General features: G+C 38.6%; 2 protein-coding genes and 1 long non-coding RNA gene across 5 annotated transcripts in view; 1 reads left to right on the plus strand and 2 right to left on the minus strand.

Annotated features, from left to right (window-relative positions):
- The window catches only part of hpca (hippocalcin), an 802,490-nt gene that overhangs the window by 608,773 nt on the left and 166,061 nt on the right, over nucleotides 1-27,656 (minus strand). The gene's annotated exons all lie outside the window — the stretch shown is intronic.
- zbtb8b (zinc finger and BTB domain containing 8B) overlaps nucleotides 1-27,656 on the minus strand; it is a 67,364-nt gene that overhangs the window by 22,506 nt on the left and 17,202 nt on the right. The gene's annotated exons all lie outside the window — the stretch shown is intronic.
- Nucleotides 13,729-15,916, plus strand: LOC147839602 (uncharacterized). Its single transcript, XR_015517024.1, has 2 exons — nucleotides 13,729-15,417; nucleotides 15,459-15,916. It is a non-coding gene; the product is annotated as an uncharacterized LOC147839602 (long non-coding RNA).

Raw genomic sequence — 27,656 nt, forward strand, 5'->3', positions numbered from 1 at the left:
AGTGTCTATAAAAGTTACATTATACCATTTTCAATGGTTGTCAGAGGAGAGATCAAGTTCCACGACGCAACCTGAAATCCTGAAAGAACTATGAGATTCGGGCGATTGATGTTTATATTTGCAATCATATTTACAGTTTTAAAATAGGTCATAATATTACTGTATTTTTAGAGTTTTACATCTAATCAGTGACTACAATTATTTTTCAATATATGTGTTATTTATTACAGTAAATACAGTAACTACAGTACACATGGACTTGGAAAACTATGATGCCATAACTCTAATTTCAGAAAAAAGACTGACCGTCGATTTGATAAAAATGTCAAAATAAATAGGAAAGGAAAGTTTATTTATAGAGCACATTTCTTGGAACAAACTCTTTCTCCTGCTTTCACTTCTAATTCTAACAAAGGGAGTGATTTGTTTGTGAATAAATCTCCGCTATGGTGAATGATTTATATGAACCATCTATATCCCTGCATCTCAATATGCACATCCACCTTTTTGACCTAAATGATAAATAGTTAACAATAATACAAGTTTCTGGCACTGCAGCTTCTTGTTGTCATGTTTGCTTTTCTTTGTTTGCTGATTTTATTCAACAAAACTAACATGAGCGTAGAAATTAGTGCAGGCTATTGCTATTTTGCCTCATGGTCAGTGTATTAAGTGACTGTATTATCATCAATAACGTGACTTGTTGAGCACAAAAGTTTGTAACATATAAAATCGTAAAAGATGAAAGGTCACCTATGAAATGTTTTGCCTTTATGCTTGGTTTTCTTTGTTTGCTCATTACTATACCCATATGCAATGCAAAAGTCCGGCAAGTAACGGCATTTTATAGAAATTATGGTAAAAAAGGTATAGTTTAATGCGGAATCGATGTACAGATTTTTAAAATAAGTTCTTATAAATGTTCACCCTATTATTACAATTCTGTAAGCTTAAAAACACAAAAATTAAGTGTGCCCCTTAAAAAAAGGGGCCAAAACGAGTGCTTCAGTATGTGTCATAAATATGGCCGCCAACTTCACTTTCCCGCCCTTCAGATCTCCAAAGGTGCTCCCCAACACATTAAATCTGAAGAATGCGACTGAACATTTTCTTGTCATCGAATGCGAGCAGACAGACAGACAGTAGTGCGGTGTTGATGGCGTGTCTTCTGGAGACCGAGCGGGGCAAAGAGCTGCATTTTCCCAGGCGTAGATGCACACCACGGGGATATTTAGAGCCACAGAAGAGCACTGATTAAAGAGAGAGACAATGGGGAGAGATTGCCATGACATGGTGGCATTTTCCATTCCCGAGCGCTGCCTCTCATGGGCGCAAAGACTGCGCCGTGAAACGTTTGAATTATCCCAGAATGCCAGGAATTTATGTTGTGGCACCAGCGCAGACCCTTCACACATTGATCACGAGATCTGAGACAGCGCTTTGACTGTGTCTTTTGTGTGCATGCGTGTTGTGGGCGGTAGGTGGGTGTGTTTGTTTGAGGTGGAACGGTCATAGTAAAACCACAAACCGTCTGGACGATCTGCACATTGGGGGTCTTGGTGATGTGATACCAATTTTGGGGAGGGTGGGGGGCATAATAGGAGCGGCGCCCCTCTGCAGACTGAAGACACCACTCTCCTCTGTGGCCAGAAAGGAAATCTCGTCTCTCTGTAATTACCACTTAATGTCCTTGTGTCATTCGGAGACGATGTCTCATTGTGCCCCGCGCGTCTTCCCTTTCTCTGTTCCCAGGCCTGAAATAAACATGGCAGCCTTTTTATTATCATTAATTTGAGGCAAAGGAGAGTAATAATTGCTGTCGCTACAACCACACGCTTCCGGCCACAAGTGGAGATTTGCTGTCTGCATCTAGAGCATTCATTGCCGCTCTTGTCATTACTTTTTAAAAGAAGAGTCCATCAAAAGAAAGAGGAAAAAAAAAAAAAAACTTATTCAAGATAATCTGCACTGCATTATTTATAAATAGGCATATGATGGTCTCAAATGTTCTTGTTGCAATAATTACTGAAGCTTTTATCATGCTATTCTATTGTATTCTATGATATGACATTATATTATATTATATTATTCATACACTTTCCTTCAGCAGTCCACAGTGGAACGAACAGACAATTTATCCAGCATTTGTTTTACAACCCAGTACTGGGAAACACCCATAAACCGAGAAGCCCCTATGTTATATTATATTATATCATATTATATTATACCACAGACTTAAGATTTATTAACATCAACATGGAGAAATAGCATTCTTTAGCATTTGCTATAGATGTTATGTTAATGTTGGTTTAAAAGTACTGATATTGGTCATTCACTCCAGTAAATAAAACTGTCTCTGTTTTTTGTTTGTTTTGTTTTGTTTAACCACTTGCCTGCACAAAGTTTTTTAATATTCAAAATGATGCAGTGCTGGATTGAATCACACCATTTTTCCACATCACATAAATAGTTAACTATATGAGACAAACAAAACATAATTTAATTTTTAACAATGATTTTATTTATTATGACACTGTTATACACTGTTTCTTTTCAAAGTAAAAAAAAACTTTATATATACTGATAATTTTATGCTATTCAGAAGCCACGTGGACCCACTGACCCACTGTAAAATCTGCTTCTCTCTCTCTCTCAAGTTCAAAGCAAACTTGAATGCCAAAGCATTTTACATATGTATATAAAATAGCCTATGTAATATATTAACATCAACAAATCAATAAAATAATCAGCAAATAAATGACAGAAAAAGGAATAAAAATAGACAATATCTCTAAAAATTATAATAATTATCTACAAGATTAAAACTTTACAGTCATTTTGTCCTCTCCGAGTATAGTGAAGTTTTTCTGAGTTATTTAGATTAAAGAATATATTATATTATGTTTCTCTCACACATGCAAAAATGCACATGATTAACGACAGAAAAACGACAAAAACTGCAAACGATTTAAAAAGCGAAACCTTCCGAGATATTTTAGGAGATTCAGAAGCCCGGTCACGATTTTTTTAAGTCTCAAAAATGCGCGTCTCTGTGGGTCTGCGAAGCACGCGAAACGGTCTGTGGGAGTGTTCAAAGGTGTCGCACACAGAACAGAAACAGGTGAACAAGAGAAGACTTTTCACTACTTAATCAATTGCGGATGTTTGGTTATATTGGGCAGATACAAAAGAGTGTAAAAGGATGATAATAATAGTGAAAAATATGTGTCACTAAATATACTTGGGCGTCCGTTAATACTTAATTTAAGTAAAGTCTATGTGTGCAAAGCTTATTGGTTAATATATTTACATAAGTAAAGGCCAGAAGTATTTCAGTTAATTTTTTCATAAATATACACTGTTAAACCCAATAAGTGAAAGTAACTCAAACCATTTGAAGAAAACGATTGCAACAAACCATTTAAGTTCAAAAACAATCCCTAATGAGTACTGTGAACTTAATCGTTTTAAATAAACAAAGCAGTTTGAGCACAGTAGCTTAAAACCAGATAAATGAAGATAACTCAAACCAACTGAGTACTATAAAACTCAATAAGTTAAGTCAACTCAAACCGATTGAGGAAAGTGATTGTTTTTGAGAAAACCATTTAAGTAAAAAAAACTAATCTATATGAGTACTGTGAACTTAAACAATTTAAGTTGATGTAATGAAGTACTTAATTAACTCATTCCCTTCAACACTGAGCTCAAAACTCTTTTTTAAAATGAGTAGAATTAACTTTCATTCAATCTTGAGTTAACTACACTCATTTCATTTGATAAAGTCGACTGTTGGGTTTTACAGTGTATCTGTTACGCTGAATGACGGTTGAACTGTTTTTCAATCACATGTTGACATTTTATTTTCACAAAATGTAGTTGAAATATTAGAGCAGGCAATTTACTTCAATTTTATATGCTTTCTATGAATAATAAATCACTGTTATACATTCGAGGTAGACACCAAAATTGGACATCTTGTCTTTGACCAACATGTGGTTCAAATAAAAAACTAAAGCCACATAAGATTGGAACAATATTAAAATAAATATTATTACATGTAAAAAAAATAAAAAATAACATAATAATAGCTTATTTTGGGTGAATTTCTCTACTAACTACATTAAAATGTCTTTACTTGTCTCAGTTACAAATAAAAATCTATCAATGGTTCACCTTTGACAGGCAGCACAATGATCATATTACGACTCACGTATGTATGCTAATCTGTGTCTGCTGTAAGGCAAGGATTCTGTTTGTGTTAATGTGGAGTGCGTGACAGTGGTCCTGCTCGCATCTGTGTTTCTGTTTGTGTCTGTGTGGTTTGGATACGTCTGTGTCCATCCCAATGTGTGTTTGCTGTGCCCATGAGAGTGTGTGACTGCACGCTGTTGTTTGGGATTGTGCCGCCACTACCTACGGGCCGGCCGTCGCTCGGCTGCGCTGAGCTGTAATGACAGGGCCGACTGGCTGTAATTAAGTTCAAACATAGCAGCGTGGTGGACGGAGCCGGAGGCCTGCAGCCCTCAATATCATGCAGGCCGACCACAGACTGACAGCTCTCCAACACCCACTGAATGCTGAAACTGAACGCTGAGCTAATCCTAATCCGGAAGACAGACTCGCCGAGATCAAATATACGACAAAAAGCTGACAACTATGTGGTCTTAAAAAAATTTTCTTCTTACAGTGGCCCAGTGCACAAAACAATGAAAATTAAAAAGGAAACATTGATAGAAACTAACTAAGAATATATATAATCAAGACATAAAGTGCAATAGAATATTAAAAACAAATTCAAATTTACAATACAAAAAAATCAAGCCAGAACACATCTGAATCAAAAAAAAAAAAAAATAGAAGAGGATTTAAAGAGTCCCTACTACACATTAAAAGGGGTCATATTTTAGATAAAATATTTCGACAACAGGCTGATATGCATGCAAGGTCAAAAACATATTCATTGTCTTATAATATGCATTTATTTTTACCTAATTATCCCAGCGACTCCCATATGATTCGTTCAGCTATTCATTTGTTCCCAAACCCCTCCTTAGGGCAAATCTAATCTGCGCCGATTGGACAGATGAAAGCCTGTTGCGATTGGTCAACAGCGTTCAGCACGAGACAAAGCGAAATGGCCACCATGGCTTATCAACAATAATGAAGTAGTCAGAGAGCATAGTGTATGTGTGAGCATACCTGCCAACACTCCTGTTTTTCCAGGGACTCTCCCGTATTTCAGACCCATCTAGAGCCACCCTCCCGTTTTGGTATTTATCCCAGAAAACTACCGTAATTTCAGGTGTGTATGTGAGCCCAATGCAGGACTGCATTAAAGCAGTGCAGTTAAACACCAGCATATTGCTTTATTCTTAACCATGACACGCATTTATTTTTAATCCACACAGTGGCAAAAGCTGAACATTTTGAACCTCGACTGCTGCACGTGTGTAGGAACAGCCGACAGTGGCCATAACAATGACAAATGACAAAAGCGAGTTCACAAACACATTTAAATCCTTTAACAAAGCAGCACGCATCACGTTTTCAACTTGGCATTAGACGGGATATGAGAATATAAGAGTTAACTTGATACAGTACAAGCGGTTACAAGAAACAAAACACAATTAAATAAATAATTTGCAAGCTAGAGAAAACAAGGAGGCAACCATTTTAATCACACTTACTTACACTTGTGAAATGGAGGAAGAAACTGATCTATGAGCTGTGTACTGTAAAGTTCATGTCAAGCTATGTCAAAGTCTTATACATCAATAGTCTTTTCTGATCCTTCCTTTAACAAACAGCCGACGAATCCCCCGTTGTAAGCGTGTAGATTGCAGAAGCACTCATTAGAATAATGACAGGAACTTTTGACAGCATTTTTGCAAAAATAAACCTCAATCACAGACTCTTCACAGCCTCTTCTTTGGGTAGAAAAAATAACAATAACTTTTCCCCAATAATATTCAGCTGAGCACAGTGTCTTCATGAGTTGATTCAACCGGGATCTGCTATAGTGTTTGTATCGACGTCATGCCGAAATGGTTAAAGACACGTTATCAAGACGATTCATTTGAAGCACAATGAGTCAACTCTTTTAAAAATAAATCAATAGTTTGCACTTTCAGATTTAACCCTTAGCTGAATATTTCACTTCACTTAGAGCTGTGTTACACACTACATGGAAGGTCATTTTCAAAATCCCATAATAGGGGCTCTTTAAGGATGCTTTCATGCCTGCCTCATTTATTTCGGTTAAAAGTACCAGAGTTTGTTTGCCTTTTTGGTGCGTTTCGTTTAGGCAGACGTAATAGTGGCAATCATACTACTAATCAAACTACTTACTGTACATTAGAAGTAGTCTCAGTACACTGTTAAAGAAACCTTGGAGCGGTTAGTTTGTGATGAATATGTGAACCAACTGACCTAAAGGAAAAAGTACCTAGCTTTTTTGGCCCAGCTGCCTTGAGGCTCTTACACAACGGGATGATTTTCGTTTGCGTTTATTGTCAGCGTTTTACGAGACGTTTTTCTGCATTCAAACCCAAGTGATTTTCACTGGCATCAAGCAGAAGAAAATCATTCCTTGACGTTAGATGGTGCTATACAACTTTAAGCTTCCGACACCCGCTTGTAACACAGAAGAAGAGGAAGAGAGGAAGTTCAAATGCTTGTTGTTAAAGTTGCTGGTGACTTGAACAAGTATAGATGATTCAAGAAACAGCTCCAGCTCTAGTGATGAAGAAATGATTATTGTTCATAGAGTAATAAGCAGCTCCACGTTCATATCGCCTCTGGGCATCTTCTTTAATGTGCGCTTGCATCAACAGTTATGCACTTGAGCGCCTCCAAGTTCTGTTTACTGTAACTTCAGCAGCTTCGTGCACGTTAACAAAATTGCCAAACTGATTGGAGAAGAAGGTTTTAACGCAGCGCGTCAAATAAAACAAATGAGCATCAGGCATTTTTTTAAAAATGACGCTTTTGCGCCTGCCGTTTTGCCCGTTGGTGTGCACAATCACATTGACACCCTTTATATAGTCACGAGGCGTTTAACGTTGACGGAAATCACGAGCAAAAAACATCTCGGTGTGCACGGGCCTTAGGGTGCACTCACACCATGCTATCTGAATCGTGTCCAAGTGTGTTCCTGGTTCATTTGACAAGTGTGAGTGCTCAGAATTGGGCCCAGGTGCGATTCAGTTGGCTGGCCCTGGCGCGAAAGAGATGTGGTACGCTTGTAGTATAAGTCCAAAGCGCACCTGAGCCCAAAACTGAAGTCGTAACATCACTTTTAAGGGACTGTATTATATGGATTTATCAATCGTTTTTACTTTTCAATGAACATGAACTGTTGCAGTTTAATAAAGACGCAAATCCCTCACTGCACGTCAGCTGCACCTCCAGCAAACCTCCTAATACAGGGGTCTCAAACTCAACTTGGTGATCGATCGCAAACTGAAGAGGGGTAAGTGGGATGTGGAACAGGCGATCGCGAACTGAAGTAAGGGAGGATGTGTGGGATGGGATGCTTGTTGCAGGTTGGCGGGAGAAGGATTTATGAGCATGGATCTGTTCTGCACAATATATGACTGTGTGTCACTGCATATCAAACGACTAACACGATAAAACCAATGTCCACTGTGCTGAGCGAGAGCACTTCTCTTCCTGTTAAAACAAACAGTCGCATCATTGATGACGTAAGCGTGCTCAGGTTTGGAAGGTACAATGCAGTGTGAGTGCAGGCAGTCCGGGGAAAGGGGAGGGAACTGTACCTAGCGACAGTATGTCCTAGGTCAGCTGCAAAGTGCGTTCTGGGATGAGAAAAAGTTTTTTGACACTTTTGACCACAATTATGGCAGGTTGCGGACAAGTTGTGAGGAGATCCATACTGCCTGTTGATTTTTTTCTGCTCTTTGTTTACTTCCAAGTGTTGCACAAGTAAGTTTACCTTGCGTTAATTCCAACCAATCAAAATACAGTTCCGAAAATTCATCTAGCCAAGGACTGATGTGTATGTTGTCATGAAACTGCTTTTTGGTTCGTTTCAAGTTTGGTTCGTTTCAAGTTTTCAAGTGTTCAGAGTGATTGGTCTTGTGTGAAACGGAACTAAAAACGCCCGGAAAATGCTGCAATGTATAATTTTTAACCTTGGTCCAGACCAAAGGAAACATACAACATGTGTGATAGCAACCTAAAAAGCAAATATAAATTCACAACACAGTGAAATTAAGCCATGGCACAATAAAAACAAACCAAATCAACCAACCCCTAGGAGACATGCATATGTAAATATCAAACTGCATATTTAATTTTGGTGCTGTTAAGAACTTTACAATACAACTATATTTGTCCAATGCAAAGGAATGCAAGCAATCATCCGTTTGCGAAGATCAACTGCCCCCTAGTGGTCAGAAGCATTTTATTGTGCTGTTGGGATTCTGTCATGTTGCAAAAATAATATTTTCTTTTTTAATTCCGTTGTGTTGTGGCTTGACTCCATTGTGCTGTTGTTGCTTGTTTTCTTTGTTTTGAGATCTCATTGCTTTTTAAAGTTCATTGTACTGTGGACACCATAGTAGCTTATGGCATAAGCAACACCAAGTTTGTGGGTTATATTCCCAGGCATATGAAGAACTGACAAAAAACAGTTTATTCTTTTAACTCAACACAATGTAAGTCTTCGGATAAAAGTGTCCGTCAATGTAAATGTAAGCAGACATTCATTAAAAAACCATTACCTGATACTTTGATTAATATTTAAACCCAAAGCTGTTTTTGTTTGCTTTGTGACTAGTTGTTCACTGACCACAAACTGAGCAACAAACAGTTTAGCACATTCAAAACCCATGCCTTTCATCCACACCTCCTGAACACTTTGGGTAATCCTCTTCTTCTTGGAAAGCTAAAATTGGCATACACTGGAATGCTATGATAGCTTTTCCAAAGCAGAGTGTTAGAACAACATGTCTTAATTAAATATGTAGGTGTTTTAGAGATTTAATGTCTAGAACTGGCTTATATATAACTGGCTTATATTATAATATGATGCATTTGCATGTTTCTCAACAATATCACTTTTTTTCAGTTTCATTTGCATATTTACCTTTAATTAATTCAACATTTCTAATATTTCATTACAACTAGAGTTGGGAGGTATCGACCAATTTGACATTGTGCGATGTCTAATGTGAAACATCGCGATGGACGATGGCATCGTCGTCATAGGCGGAGGTGAATTAATTATTTATGATAATTAAATCATAACGAATTAATTATTTGTAGCTTTTCAACTACCTGACCCACATGGTCTGACCCACATGGTCTTTTAACCATAAATAAATCATAAATAAATAAAGATTGATAAGTTGGACACAAATTACCACCTGTCAATCACTTTTTCCGCGGGAGGTTGGTCGTTAAAAAAATTGCACAACCAACAAGATCTGAGGTTTTCAGTAAAATTACTGAGTACAAGTGTGAAAGTGAAAGACTGAAGTAGCATACTGATGCTGTGACACATTACCTGATAGATTCAAAAGACCGAAGAGTCGTTAAATAGAGACAAGATTAATTAAATATCAAATATCAACTATAGTGAGACACGAGCCAGCGGTACATCCTTGATAAACTGTCCGACGTGCACTGCTCTCTGGAGCAGCTCAGACGAAGGCATGACAGTGAGTGTGGCTGCAGTGGTGTAGCAGATGGGCCCGCAGGGTGTGTGTGGTCACGCGATGTACGTTTTCAGTGGACGGAGGGTTGTTCAGAAATGCTAATTAAAACACGGTGTGGATGTGGATCATTTTCGTTCTAAAATGCCATTTTAATACTACTAAAACGTATCGCCCCAACCCTAATTAATACTCAACATTTCTTTAAAATGACTGACACATTTGGTTCAATATATATATATATATATATATATATATATATATATATATATATATATATATATATATATATATATATATATATACATACAGTATACAGCTGATACAGAGTACAGATTCCTTGATACTGAGTACCGATTGTAATGCTTTAAGCTTTATAATGCATTAAAGCACATTTTCCCTCAAAGTATGATACTTAAGTGGAGATCTCACCTTACCTTAGTGAATAAATTAAGAATGTTGCATATAATCCCTCAAACACATTTTTTTTTTACCATTTAGGTGTAACATATCATAGCCAGAAGCAGCTTTAAAAAAAAAAAAACATAACATCGATATAAAAATTGGTAAGAAAAATTACAAACAATCACTCCCGTCAAGTAGTTCAAAACACAGTTAATAAAATGGTTGCATTTGCAACAAAGAGACCATCACTCGTGAGTCGTGCCAATAGACTGTATAAACAAAGGTCACACCACATCCGTATATAGTTTAGCTGTTGTGATACGATCGAATCGATTGTTCACGCCTCCACACATCATTTATCTCCTCACATATTATGGTTCACGTGTTGCACATCTTCTTCTGCTTGTAAACTCCTAAACAAACCCCTGTGATAGGTTTATGAGATCGGCCAAATTGGCAAGTACCGACTGAGTCATTATATTTGATTATTGGCCGATACGATCTTCTCTATATATATATATATATATATATATATATATATATATATATATATATACACACTTACTAAATATATACACTTACTAAATATATACACTTACTTACTTACTCCCAGGGTCATTTATAACAAAATTGATATTTAGCCACACCATGTTGGTGTTTTGTAACATCTAATTTTTACAAGGTGGGTCGTTAGCCCAACACTCAACCCCTAACCTGGAGTACCAGGACATACACACATACACTACAGAGAATTTAGTTTACCCATTTACCTACAGCCCATGTCTTTGGACTAGTGGAGGAAACCAGAGCACCCGGAGGAAACCCATGCCAACACAGAGAGAATATGCAAATTCCACAAAGAAATGCCAACTGACCCAGCTGGGGCTTCAACCAATGACCTTCTTGTTGTGAGAAGACAGCGCTGCCATACATAAATATATTATTATTTTTATTATTATTATTATTTTAAATATAAACATGGCTTTTGTTATTTGGAGCAGACAACTATAAAACTTTGCACAAATTTCTTGAGCAGGTTTCATTAAACAGTAAACAATTAGCAAAGGTTAAATGCATTAATAAACATTTTCAAAAAATGTATAGGCCTACATGAGGTATATTTTTTTAACTAAACCTTCCACCATCACACATTAACAGGAAATGTAAAAGTGTAAGACTATGAATAATGCCGTTGTCACACATCTTCCATTCATATGCATGTGAATGTGGCAGACTGGAATCGTAGCTCATGCGACATGTTGCTAAATTGCAAAGTTCAAGCATAATGAACTCTGACCTGTGAAATTGCATCACGTGATTCCTTGAGACTAACAGAAGATCAAAACATGACCTCTCAGTACAGAAATAAAAAAATAGACCAACTGCTAACTAATCATCTTATTTAATGCCACAACTTTTTTGCGTGCTCAAATTCTAGTGTGACTGCGGCTAAACCCTCAAGTTACTGTTCTAAAGAATTTAGGTTCAGCCAGCTTCAACACATTTGCCTGGAAGTTTCAAGGGAGTCTGAAGATTTTTGATTAGTGGGTTAAAGTGTGCTTAATTGGGCTGGAGCTAAACTCCAGGAGCACGTTTGGACACCCATGCCAATGTTAACTGGATTGTGCCAAAATTGGGCTCATATTCATTGTCTGAACCCAGCATAAGTCATAAATTACTTGAAGATGTATCAACATTTAGAAAAATTTAAACACAAAACCGAGGAGATATTTCAGCCTCATAAAACACATCCATTTAAAGATAAACAGTGGTTGCAAATACCAAAGAGCATTTAGAGTAACATTGCCAAAACAATGCTGTGGCACTGGCAATGAGCACAAAATAAATTACTCTGACTTGCGTTTCTTCCCCTCCTCTCGCCCGACTCATAAAAGATGGCGTAGTGCGTGTGATGTGGTCGACGATCTCAGTCAGAATGAACTGATTACCATGGAGCTGCAAATCCTTTGAGTCATGGCACACAGTGACATTCTTTAGACTCTTAAAAATAGAAACTCTTCTCTTTTTTTCCAGATTTGTTTTTCTCATTCGATGTCTGTGGGGCATCCTCTCTTAGTTTAGAGCCTCGAATCATAACCAGATCTTCTCGCTTTTCTCCACTTTCTCCTTTTCCTTTTTGTCGTTGGAGCTTGTTTAATCTTAAGAAGAAAATTGGCTTAGCGTGGGAACGACAGAATTCTTTGGGGATGTTTTGTTGTTGTTTTTTCACCCTTTTTCAAGTCAGAAGAAGTATGGGCTCGTGCCAAAACCTCATAAAGTGAGATTTAAAAAAAATGAGAGGACGGCCACAACAACATGACAAAGATAGGGCCTGCCTACCGCTCAAGAGCCTTCCAAATGACAATCTTTTGGAGGAATAAAACGAGATGAAGCAAGAAAGAGAGGGAGGAGGACAACATTTGAAGGGAGAAGAAAAAAGGGAAAGAAATGTGGATGGGTTGGGGGGAGAAGGGGAGGAAACATTCCCCTGGCCACATTAAAGAGGAAAAAAAGAAAACAAACAGAAAAACATGTCTGACATGAAGACGCTGGTTTCTGTGGCGACAGACAATGGCTGCTTGTGGCCTAGTGAGGCCTACCCGGCCCGTCTGGGCCCCGGCACCAGCGAGAGTTACCGCAGTCAGGCCCTCTATCGGGGGCTCGGCGCTGTGGGAAAACAGCTTGAAAGGGACCTCGCTCTCAGCCACAAAGGGCTCATTCTGCTTCCTCTTGTTGGCTTTTGCCCTTCTTATTTATCTTTTGGGAGCCGGATGAGGCGGGCATGGCTGCGTGGGTAAACACTGTTGCTGTCTTCCTCTGGCAGAGATAGAGGGAGGAGGAGAGGGCTGTCTTAGTTGCTGCCTGAAATCACACGTTGTCTTTTGATAGCACTAGATGACGCCTGTCTTTCTGTCATCTTCAATCTGTAAATCATGTTAATGCAACCTTCACTGACTGGATGGGCCCAAAGCCACTTCTTTTCTTACAGTACATACATGCAGAGTAAATTTGGCCACACTTAGGCTTGCCACAGGCTTAAAGATTTCAAGCCTGATTTTGGGCCTGACTCTAGTGGTAATTCTGGGCCCATGCACAGGTTTCTACTCTAGGCCCCCTGTATTTCAGGAAAGGAGGCGGTGTCCCTCAGTAAAAACTGCATTCTGGGCTGTGTGGGCCCCTCCAAGCCATATGTGCTATGACTCGGTTTCCCCCATGGTAAGTAATTTACGATTATTTTATTGCTCTCGATTACAATTATTTTAGAGGCTTCCTGATCAGGCTGCCTCCAGCAGTATTCTGTTAACAGCCGATTACAACAAGCAAGCTTCAACAACTGGACATTGCATGCCTTTTGGCTAAAACATGACAACCACAAAAGTTACAATAGTGGAGAACTGATGAAGAACACTTAATTCTACAATGCTTAAACTTGTTCCTGGAGGGCCTCTGGCCTGCAGAGTTTAGTTCTGACACAGGAAAGGCCTACTTTTTTTTTGCCCTTACCACTACACCTTAAAACAGAGTAGGCATCAAAATTTACCCATAAGAAATGGAAAACCACTACGACACACACACACACACCTCATCATATGTCATCGCAATCTCTTACTTCAGATTGACGACAGCGACTGATATAGTCATTCTAGCTGAATTTCTATTAATCTTCAGGAAATTACAGTTGTTAACAATATCATGTTATCATAATGATATAATGTGTAAATAAGCTTGTAATTGTACTTTGCATTTACACCATGGCCATATTTATCTATATAATCACACGAAAACAAAATCAACTTTATAGCCTTCCAGACACAGTAAAAACGGTCATTCCAATCCACTACTTTTCTGATTCGATTGTCATCGAAATGAAGCAATTTTTAAAATTTGTTTTTATATATTTTTTTTTACGTTTAAAAAAAAAGCATAACAGTAAAACATGAACGCGGTTATGAATGTATCAAAACAAATGCTTGTTTGTTGTGAAAATTCTTAATAATGACAAAAAATACTAATTTATGCATCCCCTAACGCATGCAGCCATGCTGCCGTTGTAGCTGGTGCATTCAGGAAAAGTTTCTTATCTCCTGATTTCTAGTGTGGTCCTGGAAAATCTCAGTTTCAAGGGCTATCTAGCCCTTCCCCTTAGCCCCACACTTTCAGCTAAAGTGAATTGGGACACTCCTACCCTTTCACGTGAACACAGAAAACGTGGGTCTTGACTCCCTCCAAGTTTCCTATGCCCCATTTACGCCTTTTCCCCATCAACAATACCCCACACTGCTTTTCAGCTGGATGTTGCATGCTTCTAATACTTTAATGTCATTAAAGTATCGTATCTAAGACTGAAGACTATGGCAGGGTTGTCAAACCTGTTCCTTAAAACACAATAGCCCCTATTACACAGTGATACCTGTCAACATCCGTAAAATTTCCACAACGACTTTGATTACGGTATATTCAATAAAAATGCAGTTTACACAGGCAAGGACCTTCCTGAATTTTTCATAAAAGTTCATTCACACATGCATTTCAAAATACCGGTAAATTCTGACATCATTAACAACAAATGAGCTCTAAAGGGCTGCGCTTGTATTTGTAAACATAAAAGGGGTAGGGCTTTTGTTGATGGTTTCACTTTTATTTATAGCTTTACCATTCATGCAGTCACTTTGTCCTAGAGACATCCAAAGGCAGAAGCGCGAACCGCACCTAAATGTTTACACGTTTGACGACATTACAAATTCTGTGGATGGATAAGCATTCTTAACATCCTCAATGAATACACGGAGGAACACGTTCGCATGTCGAGATGTATATAATATGTGTGTGTGCTGGCGCTCACCAGAGCAGTTCTTCACGTGCACACGCATTAAGCAACTGAAGCAGAGCTTGAAGGTAAACCAACTGCAGTTTATCATAAGCATTTTATTGATAATGCTTTACAGTTGGCATTAAGAAGGAACACAGAAATGCCATTTGACTAACATCTAGCTGCTCAATGTGTTTAAAAAAATATTCCAGAAAATATTTTTATAAACAGCAAGGATGCGCTGAATGGTTTGATTGGCTGGCGTAGACATCTCACGTCTACATCACGTAATGTCTCATGTTCTAAATGTGAATGCACTTTTCCCAGCAATTTTCCTTCTGTGTTTACACAGAGCAGCATTCCGGCAAATTACCAGTAATGTTACAACCTCGCTTTCCGGAAAATTGCCTTAACAAATTTACCAGTAATTTAAAAAGGGTCTGTTCACACATGATCCCATTCCGGAAAATTGCTGGGAAAGGTCTGAATGTGTGCAAAGGGGCTAATGTCCTGCAAAGTTTAGTTCCTACCCTAATTAAACGCATTAGAACCAACGTATCAAGGTTCCTATCCCAAATGGTGTCTTGAAGACTAACAGTGCCTGGTGAGTGCACATGTCCAATAAGTCCATGGGACTACATTGTGTCCCATTCATCAATTTAGCTATAGCAAAAAGGTGATCACGAACGTCCCTTTGGCACTACGAAGGGAACGCAATTGTCAATATGAAGATAGCTAAACCTGAACTGTAAAAAATACATTGAAAGCAAATTACACCTAAGAGAGATGACTTTAGTTACAAACATATTTCGTTGATTTGGGGTTTCCTAAATATATTGTTCCAACGAACATTCGCAAACTGCATCACAAACTTATAAACTTGCAACTACACCTATGGAGCTGTAATTAGGAACATAGTTCCTGGCTGTGTTCTATTCCCAGTTATTCCCCAATGCCCTATTTGTTTAGAACATTTTAACATTTAAAGTACAAAAAAAAAAAAACGAAAAAAAAAAAAACACTAAAGTCATTTAGATGTAATTTGCAATCAAAGTATTTTTACAGTTCAGTTTAAGCGATCTTCATGTTTACAATAGCATTTCTTTCTCAGTGCACTTTGAAAACATTGATGTCATTTTGAACACAGCTGTGGCTCATGATGAATGCTATAGATGTCATATTATTTAAAAGCAGGATTTACGTTGCATCTCCAAAGCTTGTGAAAACAAAAAACATAGCATACGTTAATGCTTTTAATTTATAGTAGGTTATTTATTAAGTATCTGTACTGTATATGATGTAGGCCTGTTGGTTAGAACATTTCTGCAGTGGCTTGAAAGTGTCAAATTGTAAAAGTAGACTTTAAAAAAGATAAAAAATAAATAAACAATATCCTACCTAATATTAATAATCATCATTATTATCATCATTAATATTAATATATATTTTTTTCATTTACTAAAAAATATTGAATTTAATTTCTTAATAAATAACCTCATTATTAATTTATTTATATGATTTATATATGATACTAGAACAAGTGTTAGCTTTTGTAAGTGATTTTATGTTTTAGAATAGAATGTGGAATATTCTAAATAATATTTGTTTAGTTTAGAGGACACAGGCTCTGTATGTGCCATTTAGACATATTTTAGTTAGTATGGAAAACGAGTGCATGTTTTTACCAGAACTAATATATTTTTTTAATGCATGTGCGTGTAAAAATTTTAAAAAAATTTTATATATTTATGGGGTCTTTATCTAAGGAAGTTGTTACTCCACTCTGTTTAAAGCATCATTATGGGCGTTTTACATTATAACTAATGTGGTTCAAACGATGGAGCTGGGACAGAGAAACTACAGGTTTTGGGAAACAGTCGTCACTACATAGTTCTTTTTCCAAACAATGCATCATATTATGATAGTTCAGCCGCGGGTCATGCCGTTGTTTGGGAAACGCACCCCAGGCATGTTTATGCTTTTGAATTGCATTATAGGACCTTGATCTTTCCTCAATGAACTTTTTATGTTGAAAAAGTTTGAAAAGGTTGCTTTTATTGACATTTAATATGAAGTGATACATTGTGTGGTTTGGTGCGAAATTAAGTGACAATAAACCATTAATTTATATATATATATATATATATATATATATATATATATATATATATATATATATATATATATATACATATATATATTATTTCTTATGCATTAGATTGTTTTAAAGTACTAAAATACTAAGTCACTCTGTTGAAATGCAAAGTTGTATTTTCAACATCAAGAGTAGACAGCACAGAGATCAAGGTCCTCCAATGCAATTCATAACTGTAAATAAATGAAAAAATTCTTGAATTGCAAAATTCGGAATTAAATGATAAATATTTAAAGGACATTTTTTAAAGTGTAAGAAAAAGTACATAATTAAAATAATACTGAAAATATAGTTGGAAACTTTGGAGAACTAAACATACCCATGACTAAATGACTGTTTGAATACCAAAAAAAATACCCATGGAATAGCAAACGCACTGGCTCCACCTCAGTCGGTTGTGACATGTGTCCTGCATTCAGTGCATTCGTACTTGGGGGACACATGTCCATGAATATACATACACAAATTCACGCAATGAAGAACAGTGTCATTTGCAGCCTTTAAAGTGGGCAGGGCTGAGTGTCTGGCATTCCTCTAGTGGCTGGAGGAGAGATGCATCCCTGTGGGATTCGCCAGTGCTCGCAGTGGGGGCTTCGACACTCACAGAGTCAAATGAAAAGGAACATCAAAACACAGGCTGATTTTGGGGTCAGCCGCTGAGATTTACACATAAAGGGAAGAAAGCCGTGCAAGATGTGGTAGAGCTGGTTAAATGCATGTGGCTGTGTGTGTGTGAGTGAGCGAGTGTGTGTCAGCACAAATTAATACACCATTACCGCTTGAGGAAGAGTGTGTGAGCTTTGGCTGCTGTTGTTTGGCAGTAACTTTTAATATGCGAGTTGCACATTAGCTTGTGTGTGTGTGTGTGTGAAATGTAAAACAGCCAATGCTAAATGTGTGTGCGTTTCTTTCTATGAGAGAATCGTAAAAATATGAGCTTGTTAATTCCGATTGTGAGGCTGTTCTTGTTGTGGTGAGAAGGGAGGGCTGAAGTGGCGTAAGAAGCCGCTTTGCTCAATACCAGAATTCGCTTTGTTCTCTGGCTCTTGTTCTCGGTTTCCCCCCGCTGCAAACTATTTTTACAGATCAACTTATTTATTTACTTAATTCCCCCTCTGCTGCTTTCGTCCAATTTCCACTGCGATTTTCCCCCCTTAATTTGTCATCAGCGAAGGAAGTGTGCCATGCAAAAGATCAAAAACCCCAGAGGAAGAGGAGGAGAAGCGAAGGAGGCAGAAAAACCCTGGAAAAGAAACAATAATCAGAATGGAGAACGAGAAGAAAGCTCGGGCTTTGAAGCGGGTGGACAACAAAAAATAACAGAACGGGCACAGCGTACGGGCCGACTTCTCTCCAGCTCCTTTCGTCTTGCTTTCTGGAAATGAAATCCAGACTCGAATAAAAGGAGGGATTGGTAATGAAAGGAGATGGAGTGGGGGGAGAATGGAGGGATAAAGGGATCTCTTACGCTCGTTTTTTGACTCAAACATCAAACTGTGAGCCTCCCGCGACGGTCAAATGCCACACGTCCACTCATTGCTAATTGCTGCCACCATCCATCTCTAAAAGCAGAAGCAGAGAGGAGATGTTTGAAAAAGCACATGCCTTTTAAACAGATCGTACTGTGGGAAAAATCATGAACAGATGCATGCAAGCTTGGATTTGCATGTTCAGTAGCCCCCGAAATGCATTTGGACACCGAAAATTCCCCATCAGAAATGATCAAACCAATTGCCATTGAACAAAGCTAACCCTTTTCTCAAATCCTGTGTGATTTACCTGATACTTTTAAAATAAATACAAGTTTTTAAACTGTCATTGTAAATGCGATCTTGCGTTATTTTACCTTTGCATATTTTAGTGTCGTTTTCATTGACTTGACAAATGCAGTGGGCAAGCTGTCTTTTGTTGAAGGCTCCATAAATGTTGGATAACTGTAGAAGAATTACAGTTCATATACAGTTAATAGAGACCAATATGTTCAATAAAGACCAAGAGGTTAATTAAGACAAAAAAAAATGGTCACACTTTATTTTGATGGTCTGTTTGTTGAATTTAAGTTACATTGCATCTACATGACAACTAATTCTCATTAGACTATAAGTAGACTGTCAGGATGGGGTTAGGGTTAGTGTAAGTTGACATGTACCTGTAAAGTTTCTTACAGTCAGTTAAATGTCTGTTGAAGGAGCAGTATCAGCAGATATTAAGCAGACAGTCTACTAATACTCAAATGGACCATCAGAATAAAGTGTTACCAAAAATTCCACACTTCCAAAAGCCACAAAAATTAGTGAGGGGTTCCAGCCTCCACAGACTCAGGATCCAGAAAGATTAAGTCAGATTGTTATTAAAACGGCCTCTTCTCCAGTGAAAATCCTTTGTTTTGACATTTTTCCCTCAACTGTGATGTAAAAGAAACATACTAGCACTGCAACATTTAACACTACACGGCTGGCAAAATGGACAAACACTAAGCATGTTTACACTAAGCATCCATTTGTGATCACACTAATGCAAAAACTCATTATCAGGTGTGATTGGAGCATAACTTTTATAAACAGCTGCTTAACTTTACTTGGTATTACTATGAGGAATAGCAAGGTTGGCAGTTCATTCCAACAGTGGAGGATGGTGGTGGCAGCATCTTGTTGTGGGGATGTTTTTCAGCAGCAGGAACTGAAAGACTAGTCAGGATAGAGGAAAAGATGAATGCAGCAATGTACAGAGACACCCTGAATAAAAACCTGCCTCAGAGTGCTCTAGACCTCAGACTGGGGCGACGGTTCATCTTCCAGCAGGACAATAAGCCAAAGCACACTGCCAAAATATCAATGGAGTGGCTTTACAACAACTCGGTGAATGTCTTTGAGTGGCCCACACAGAGCCCAGACCTAAATCCTATTGAACATCTCTGGAGAGATCTGAAAATGGCTGTACGCTGTTGCTTCCCATCCAAAGCTCTATCCAATGATAGAGCTTGAGAGGTACTGCAAAAAGAAATGGGCAAAAATTCCCAAAGTCAGGTGAGCCAAGCTTGTGACATCATATTCAAAAAGACTTAGCTGTAATAGACTGATTTCACACGGCCGCCATTTTGAACAGCGAAATCGAGGCTGCAGTGGGAAGAAACCCGAAGTATCATCTGACTCACAGAGGAATGTTTTGTACCTGGCTGTTTATCTTATCAGCGAGGAGAAAGTTACACAAATTTATTATTTCATCGCTTTCCAAGTGACCCAAAGATTCGTTCTGAATGAGGAGTGAAAATAAAAAGGGATACTGGACCTCATTTTCAGCTAAGGGAAATGGCACTAACGATGTCTTTTATCAAACTTAGGCCCCGTTTACACTAGTGCGTTTTAGTTTTAAAACGGCGTTTTAGAATGAAAACGATCCGCGTCCACACTCACGTTTTATCCAGCGTTTCTGAACTGCTCTCCGTCCACACCAAAACGCTGAAAACGCACATCACGTGACCACACAGACACTCTCTGGCAAGCGCTGCAGCCCATCTACCCAGATGAGAGCTCTGCTAGTCGGACTCCTCATCAAGCATCTCCCGCTGGATCTAATATCTCACTATATTTATTATACGGGATATTTCATTCATCTTGTTGACTTTATCTAACGACACATTCCCTGACTTTGGTCATTAGAATCTTACTTTTTCTCAGGTAACGTGTTTTGGCTGAGCGCAAAGATAAGTAAATGATTGATGAAACCACGTAGCCTATTATGTATATTGACTGATCGCTTGCCTTTATTTCCTATAATGTAAAAACTTATTGTATGTCATACTTTTATAATGGCCATTATCGATTACTAAAACTGATATTCAGCAAAAGAGAGGGTATGTTTCGTATTTTCACTGAAATTGAAAGGAGGCAGTTGTTATCGGCTCTGTTTTGTTATACGAACTGTGTGTGTTAGGCTACTTAATATTCAGGAAAAGCCCCAATCAGAGAGGCGAATGTCAGCAGCCCCACCTCCGTTTTCAGATGTCTCCGTTTTCCATCATCCACACTGAGACGGAGCAGCAGCGTTTCAGAATGAAAACGGCCTCTTCAGCGTTTTTGAAACGCTCCGTTTTCGGCGCTCGAGAACTCCGGCATAGTGTGGACGGTTGGCGTAACCGTAGCAAAACTTATGCGTTTTCAAACTAAAACGCATTAGTGTAAACGGGGCCTTAGTGTTAATGAACTGATTCTTTCACTATATTAGACTTGTCACAATAAAAAATGTTGGTACTGAAATGTAAAAAAATTTACATTTCCTGTTAACATGTTGATGGCTGTGGCGAGGGGGCGTGGCCGAGAGCCGTGGGAACGGGGTGAGGCCACCGCGTAAGTGGATACACGTGCGGTGCGCACCTGCCTCGGATCCCACGGAAGGAGCTCTGGACAATAAAGGGAGGACCGATGGCAGAGGAAGCCGAGAGAGGACCGGGCCCGGGCATATTATTTTACTTTTGCTTTCAGTTTGACGGTAGTCTCCACGAGGAGCTGCCGTCCGGTTGTTTTGGTTTAAATGGCAGTCTCCGTGAGGAGCTGCCGTCATTATTATTAATAAATATTTTAAACCTGCGTCGGTTCTCCGCCTCCTTTTTCCCGGCGGCCAAAGGGCCGTAAACTTCATTACAGTGGTGCCGAAGCCCGGGAGAAGGAGGGACGCGTTGTCCAGATGCCCTCGCCACTGAGAGAGGGGGCGAGTGTTCGGGAGTTAACCCGAGTGGGGGAGAAACCCGTTCGTCTGCCAAGAGTGCCGGGGCGGCCTGAGGCTGGCGAGGAAAGGATCTGCCTGCTGTCATCTCCCAGCATGGGGAGGAGCAGGGGACGCGGGGCTCACCACCGGAAGGGAAAGAGCTGAAGGGAGCCATCCCACAGAACCCGGGGGAGTCGCCGCGATCCGCCATGATGCCAGAGCCTGCATCCATCCACCGAAGCGGGAGCGGAGCAGGAGACCAGAAATGCCGCCAGCCAGCCAGGAGAACCGCCGCCGGATGCCAGAAGACGGACGGGTGGATAGATTCCTCCACAGGGCTCCCAGCACGACGTCGCATCTCTCAGCTGGTGGAGGACCGAGTGGCAGCGTGTCTGGAGAACCGAACCCCAATTTTTTTTTTTCCTCTCTCCCCTTTCTCGGTCTACTCTGTCTTTCCTCCTTTTTTTTTTTCCATCTCCTTTTCTCTCGGCCCGTCTCATATAGGTCTCGCGGGTGCTGTGGCGCCAAACCCCCCCCTCGGAGTATGCACAGCCACGGGGTGCCCCCGGCCTGTGATGGGAGATGGGGGTATGTGGCAAGGGGGCGTGGCCGAGAGCCGTGGGAACGGGGTGAGGCCACCGCGTAAGTGGATACACGTGCGGTGCGCACCTGCCTCGGATCCCACGGAAGGAGCTCTGGACAATAAAGGGAGGAACGATGGCAGAGGAAGCCGAGAGAGGACCGGGCCCGGGCATATTGTTTTACTTTTGCTTTCAGTTTGACGGCAGTCTCCGCGAGGAGCTGCCGTCCGGTTGTTTTGGTTTAAATGGCAGTCTCCGTGAGGAGCTGCCGTCATTATTATTAATAAATATTTTAAACCTGCGTCGGTTCTCCGCCTCCTTTTTCCCGGCGGCCAAAGGGCCGTAAACTTCATTACAATGGCCTTCTTAAACAGAGCTGATTTGCCATGGTGTTCACATGCTTAACAGAAAGACTGTGATTGGTTGTGAAGGTCATCAGTTCATTGCACTTCACCACTGTTTACAAAGTGCAAACACAGACGAGTGATCCGCTGATAAATCGACTGATCTGCACGGCTTTAAAACGATCCAAGGTCCGTCTATCTGTGTTTGCAATCTGTGAAGAGAGGTAAACTGATGACCTTAAATGTTAGCCGGAAATGGACCTTCTAAAATTTCAGTACCGGGACAACACTGCTACAGACAATACGAGGATGTGCTACAGAGGACTGCATTGTTTTATTGCTCACCGGGTTACAGAGGCTGAAGCAGGAAAGCGTCTCCACGGTATTTACCTGCTGCCATAAACTGAAACCTAGGAGGAAACTTAAGCGTATTACTCTTAAACAGAATGTAATGTTGTTTGATGCCTAATTTGCTTTTAATCGTTTAAATTAAACTGAGCTGAATGATATTAAAGTGATGTTTACATCATTTCTGCATTTTGAAATCTCGACAACAACTGCAGGTTTGTAGTCCACAGCATTTATTTAGTATTTAGTATTTATAGTATATAGTATTTATTTTATTTATTTATACAGGGACAATGTACAACATGACATGTTGTGCCAGAGTTAGCTGTAAAGCTAGTTTACATCTGTAGTCCCTGGACAGGAAGTAACAAATTTAACAGTAATAACCAATACAATATACACTTACAATACAATAAATGCAATACATCACTGTCATACATAAAATGAAATCAAATCAGTGGCTGCATACTTGATTTTGTTTGAGCCAAATTTTAAAATGTTGTTGCAATGTTTACAGTGCTGGTCCTAAACTTACGGGTTTCTTCCCACCTCATCCTCGCTTTCGTGTTTTAAAATGGCGGCCGTGTGAAATAAGCATATTGCTGCCAAAGGTGCATCAACAAAGTATTGAGTAAAGCGTGTGAATACTTATGCACATGTCATTTTTCAGGTTTTCTATTTTTAATAAAATCAACAATTTAAAAAAAAATTCACATTGTCATTATGGGGTGTTGTGTGTAGAATTTTAAGGAAATAAATTAATTGAATCCATTTTGGAATAAGGCTGTAACATTTAAAAAATGTGGAAAAAGTGAAGCGCTATGAATACTTCCCCGATGCAATGTATCAACTATGAAAAGGTTGCCCCAAAATCTCACAACCCATAAAAGTTTAAACACTCTTTAAAACACTCTCTACAGCCCATCTGTTATTCTTACGGTTTTTGTAGGATTAATTGCATCAGAGGGGCTACCCTTTTAACACAATTGCACTGGCACAAACACACACTACTAGGAAACTACTGAATGCATACAGCCCCATTAAATCATAGCAGTGAGCCAACAGGAAGGCAGAAGGGTGTGTGTGTGGTATTGTGCGATGCTGCTGCAGCTCCTGGGTCAGTAAGGCACAGTTTCTGACAGCAAACTCCTGCCAGCCGCTTGTAATTCTAGTTACCATGACTGCTTTCACCCTACAGCTTCCCACGGGATAGTGGTTGGGGGTGAACACCTCAGAGTTTAGGTGGACGTGATTAGCACTATATAGTGTGAGGTGAAATGTTTCTTTTGAAAAGGCAGCACGTGTGAGATAAGAAGCTGTCGTTTTTGAAGAGATCTTCTGTTCTGACACTCAGTGGCTAAATCCTCTCTTAACCTCTCCTCAGACAGAGGGCATCGATTCAGGGTGATTATCAAAGCTGCTCGGTCCCTCAAATCCACTGTAGAGAGTCATGTATAGTGGTAAAATAATGTTTTTCAACAGTAAATTCTTAAAGTTGAATTTATATTTGTCACTATATTAAGTTAAAATGATTTTTTAATTAACGGGTTACCTGAATATAAAGAGTTAGATGAAAAAACCTCTCAAAGCCATCCAATATTTTCTTCTAAAATTAGCGTTTTTCTCTGACTCCTTTGTGTAGGATATGTTATTTTACTTTTGTAGTAACAAATAAGTTCCTTTTATTGCCTTTAAAGTGAAATAACACTTACAGGTTTTTGAATCTGAACTCTTCCTTAACTCCCTGTCCCTGTCATTAGTCAAAAAGATAACCCATTTAGGCAATGTCGTATTTGTCTCCTATATATAAAAATCTGGTAACACTTTACAATAAGGTTCATTAGTTAATGCATTTACTAACATGAACTAATCATGAACAACACATGTACAGCATTTAGTAATCATAATTGAACATTTACTAATGCATTATTAACATCCAAGTCCATGCTTGTTAACATTAATGCACCATGAGTTAACATGAACTAACAATGAACTACTGTATTTTCATTAACTAACGTTAAGTAACATCAACAAATACAGTTGTATATGTATTGTTCATTGTTTGTTCATGTTAATAAATGCATTAATTGACATTAACTAATGAACCTTATTGTAGTGTGACCAAAAATCCTTCTTTTTTGCCTTTTGTATCAGATGGAGCATTTACATTATGGTTTAGAAGAGGTGTTTTAAATATTAATGACCTCTTTCACGAGAATACTTTTGTAACCTTTTCATATCTCATAGAAAAATTCAGGCTTCCAAAAACTCACTTCTTTGGGTATTTGCAGACTCGAGAATTTATAAGAAATTCGTTTTCTCACTTCCCCCATGCACCTCTTAAACAAGAGATTGATCAACTCTTGGAAATAAAATATTCTAAGGGTGCTTTCTCCAACATATATAAAACTATTTTCTCATTTATTATAACGTCAGATTCTTCTTCTTGGTCTAAAATAAAATTATGAATCACTAGCAATCAGATGTTAACCTTGTTTTTTCAGATGATGAATGGTCAGAAGTTCTTTGTCACGTACATACCACTTCTATCTGAGCTCGTCATTTACTAATACAGTTTAAACTATTACACAGAATTTATCGGACAAAAGTTAAACTGTCTAAAACAAACCCATGAAGTTAATCCTATTTGTGACAGATGCCGACAAGCTCCAGGTACCCTTTATCATACTATTTGGTTTTGTCCAGAGTTAATTTCTTTTTGGACATCAATGTTTAAATCAAACTCTGATATTTTTCTTCTAAAAATTGAACCATGTCCTTTAGTGGCACTGTTTGGACTTAATCCTATCGCTTGCATCTTTGCAGTCAAGTGTATTAGCCTTTTGCTTAATTATTGCTCAAATAATTATACTACTGAACTGGAAAAACACATCTTTGGCCAGCATTGGATGTATGACCTGTTGCAGTTTACTCAAATAGAAAAAAATAGATATACAATTAATGGCAAAACAGAACATTTCTATACAGTTTATCAACCTTTTCTGTTGTATTAAAAAAAAATGCTTTTTATGTAACCCGTCTTACATATCTAACCCTGTCTGTAACTGTCATTTTTTCTTGGTTTTGAATGATAAAACCTCATCCAAGTGTGTATTAGGAAAAGAAATTGTCTGATATCTGACATTTAACAGTAATGGCTTAAGTATCATGTGTTCATTTATTATTATTTTTTATTGTTTTGTTTTTTCTTTTTTTATTAAATTGGAAAAACATAAAACCACCTCAAAATCACCCCATTGGTTGAACAAATGGTGTGTTCAATCAAACAAATTCTGAATACAGTGATATTTGAAGGTATCTGGATGATCAAAATGCATTTTTTATTCAGATTTTGGCAAATGTTTGAACATTTGGAATGTAACATATTGATTTTGGTAAATGTATAAACATTTGGAAATTAAAATACTGATTTTGGTAAATGTATGAACAAATTCAGAATCAGGACATTTGCAGAAGCTTTGGATTAAAGGTAACAACAACAAAGTATCAATCTTGATTTTTCATGCCCACTTTTGTTTCTACAAGCACAAGGGCCAAAATTTCTTCTTCTTTTCCTTCTCCTATTTGGTTATTGAATTAAATTAGATTGTATAAGGACCAAATTTGAAGGAAAACATGATGGTCTGACATTAGCCCTGGGACATTGTGTTACATAAGACAAAAGCTGCATGGAACAAAATGAAAACTGTCTTTTTGTAAACCTATGAAATGAACATCAGTACATCATAAATGGTGACAATAATGTGTCAACACTTGCTTACGAGATGATTGGAACAAAAGAAATAAAAATCCTTTAACTAGGTGATCTAAATGAGCTACTTTGCCAAAAACCTAGAGGAAGTCAATTTGAAATCAAAGTGATTCTCAATCAACTTTTTATTTGTTATTATAAATAAAAGTTATTTGTTGATCAGGCTTTTCTGAGGCTGCCTGGTACAGTCGCCCCTTTCACACAGTGATACCGGTAAATATCCGGAAAATTTACGGAACGACTTTACCGGTATATTCAAAAAAGCGCTGTTCACACAGGCGAGGACGTTACGGAAATTTTCCGGAAAAGAGCATTCACACATCCATTCCAAAATACCGGTAAATTCTGACATCATTCACCACAAATGAGCTTTAAACGGCTGCGCTTGTATTTGTAAACATTTGACTAAATTACAAACTCTTTTGATGATCAATATTGTAAACAACTTTCACAGGATCATATTCGCATGTCGAGATGTTCATAATATGTGCGTGTGCTGGCGCTCACAGGCTGTTTCATGGGCACACACAAAGCTTGAAGGTAAACAAACAACGGCTTATCATAAGCATCTTATCGATGATTATTTGCACAGTTGGCATTAAGGAGAACATATAAACGTTATCTGACTAACTTCTAGCAGCTAAATGCGTCTGGAAAAATATTCAAAGGCTTTTATTCCCACAAACCGCGCGGACGTAAATGCGTCTGACTGTTGTGATTGGCTAAAGCAGAAGTCTTACGTCAGCACGTTCTAGACGTGCACGCGCTTATTCCGGAAAGATTCCTTCTGCGTTCACACAGCGCAGCATTCCGGCAAATTGCCGGTAATGTTACAACTTCTCTTTCCGGAAAATAGC

This window comes from Danio rerio, chromosome 19, assembly GCF_052040795.2.
Source record: "Danio rerio strain M-AB ecotype USA chromosome 19, GRCz13ab, whole genome shotgun sequence".
Classification (NCBI taxonomy): Eukaryota; Metazoa; Chordata; class Actinopteri; order Cypriniformes; family Danionidae; genus Danio; species Danio rerio.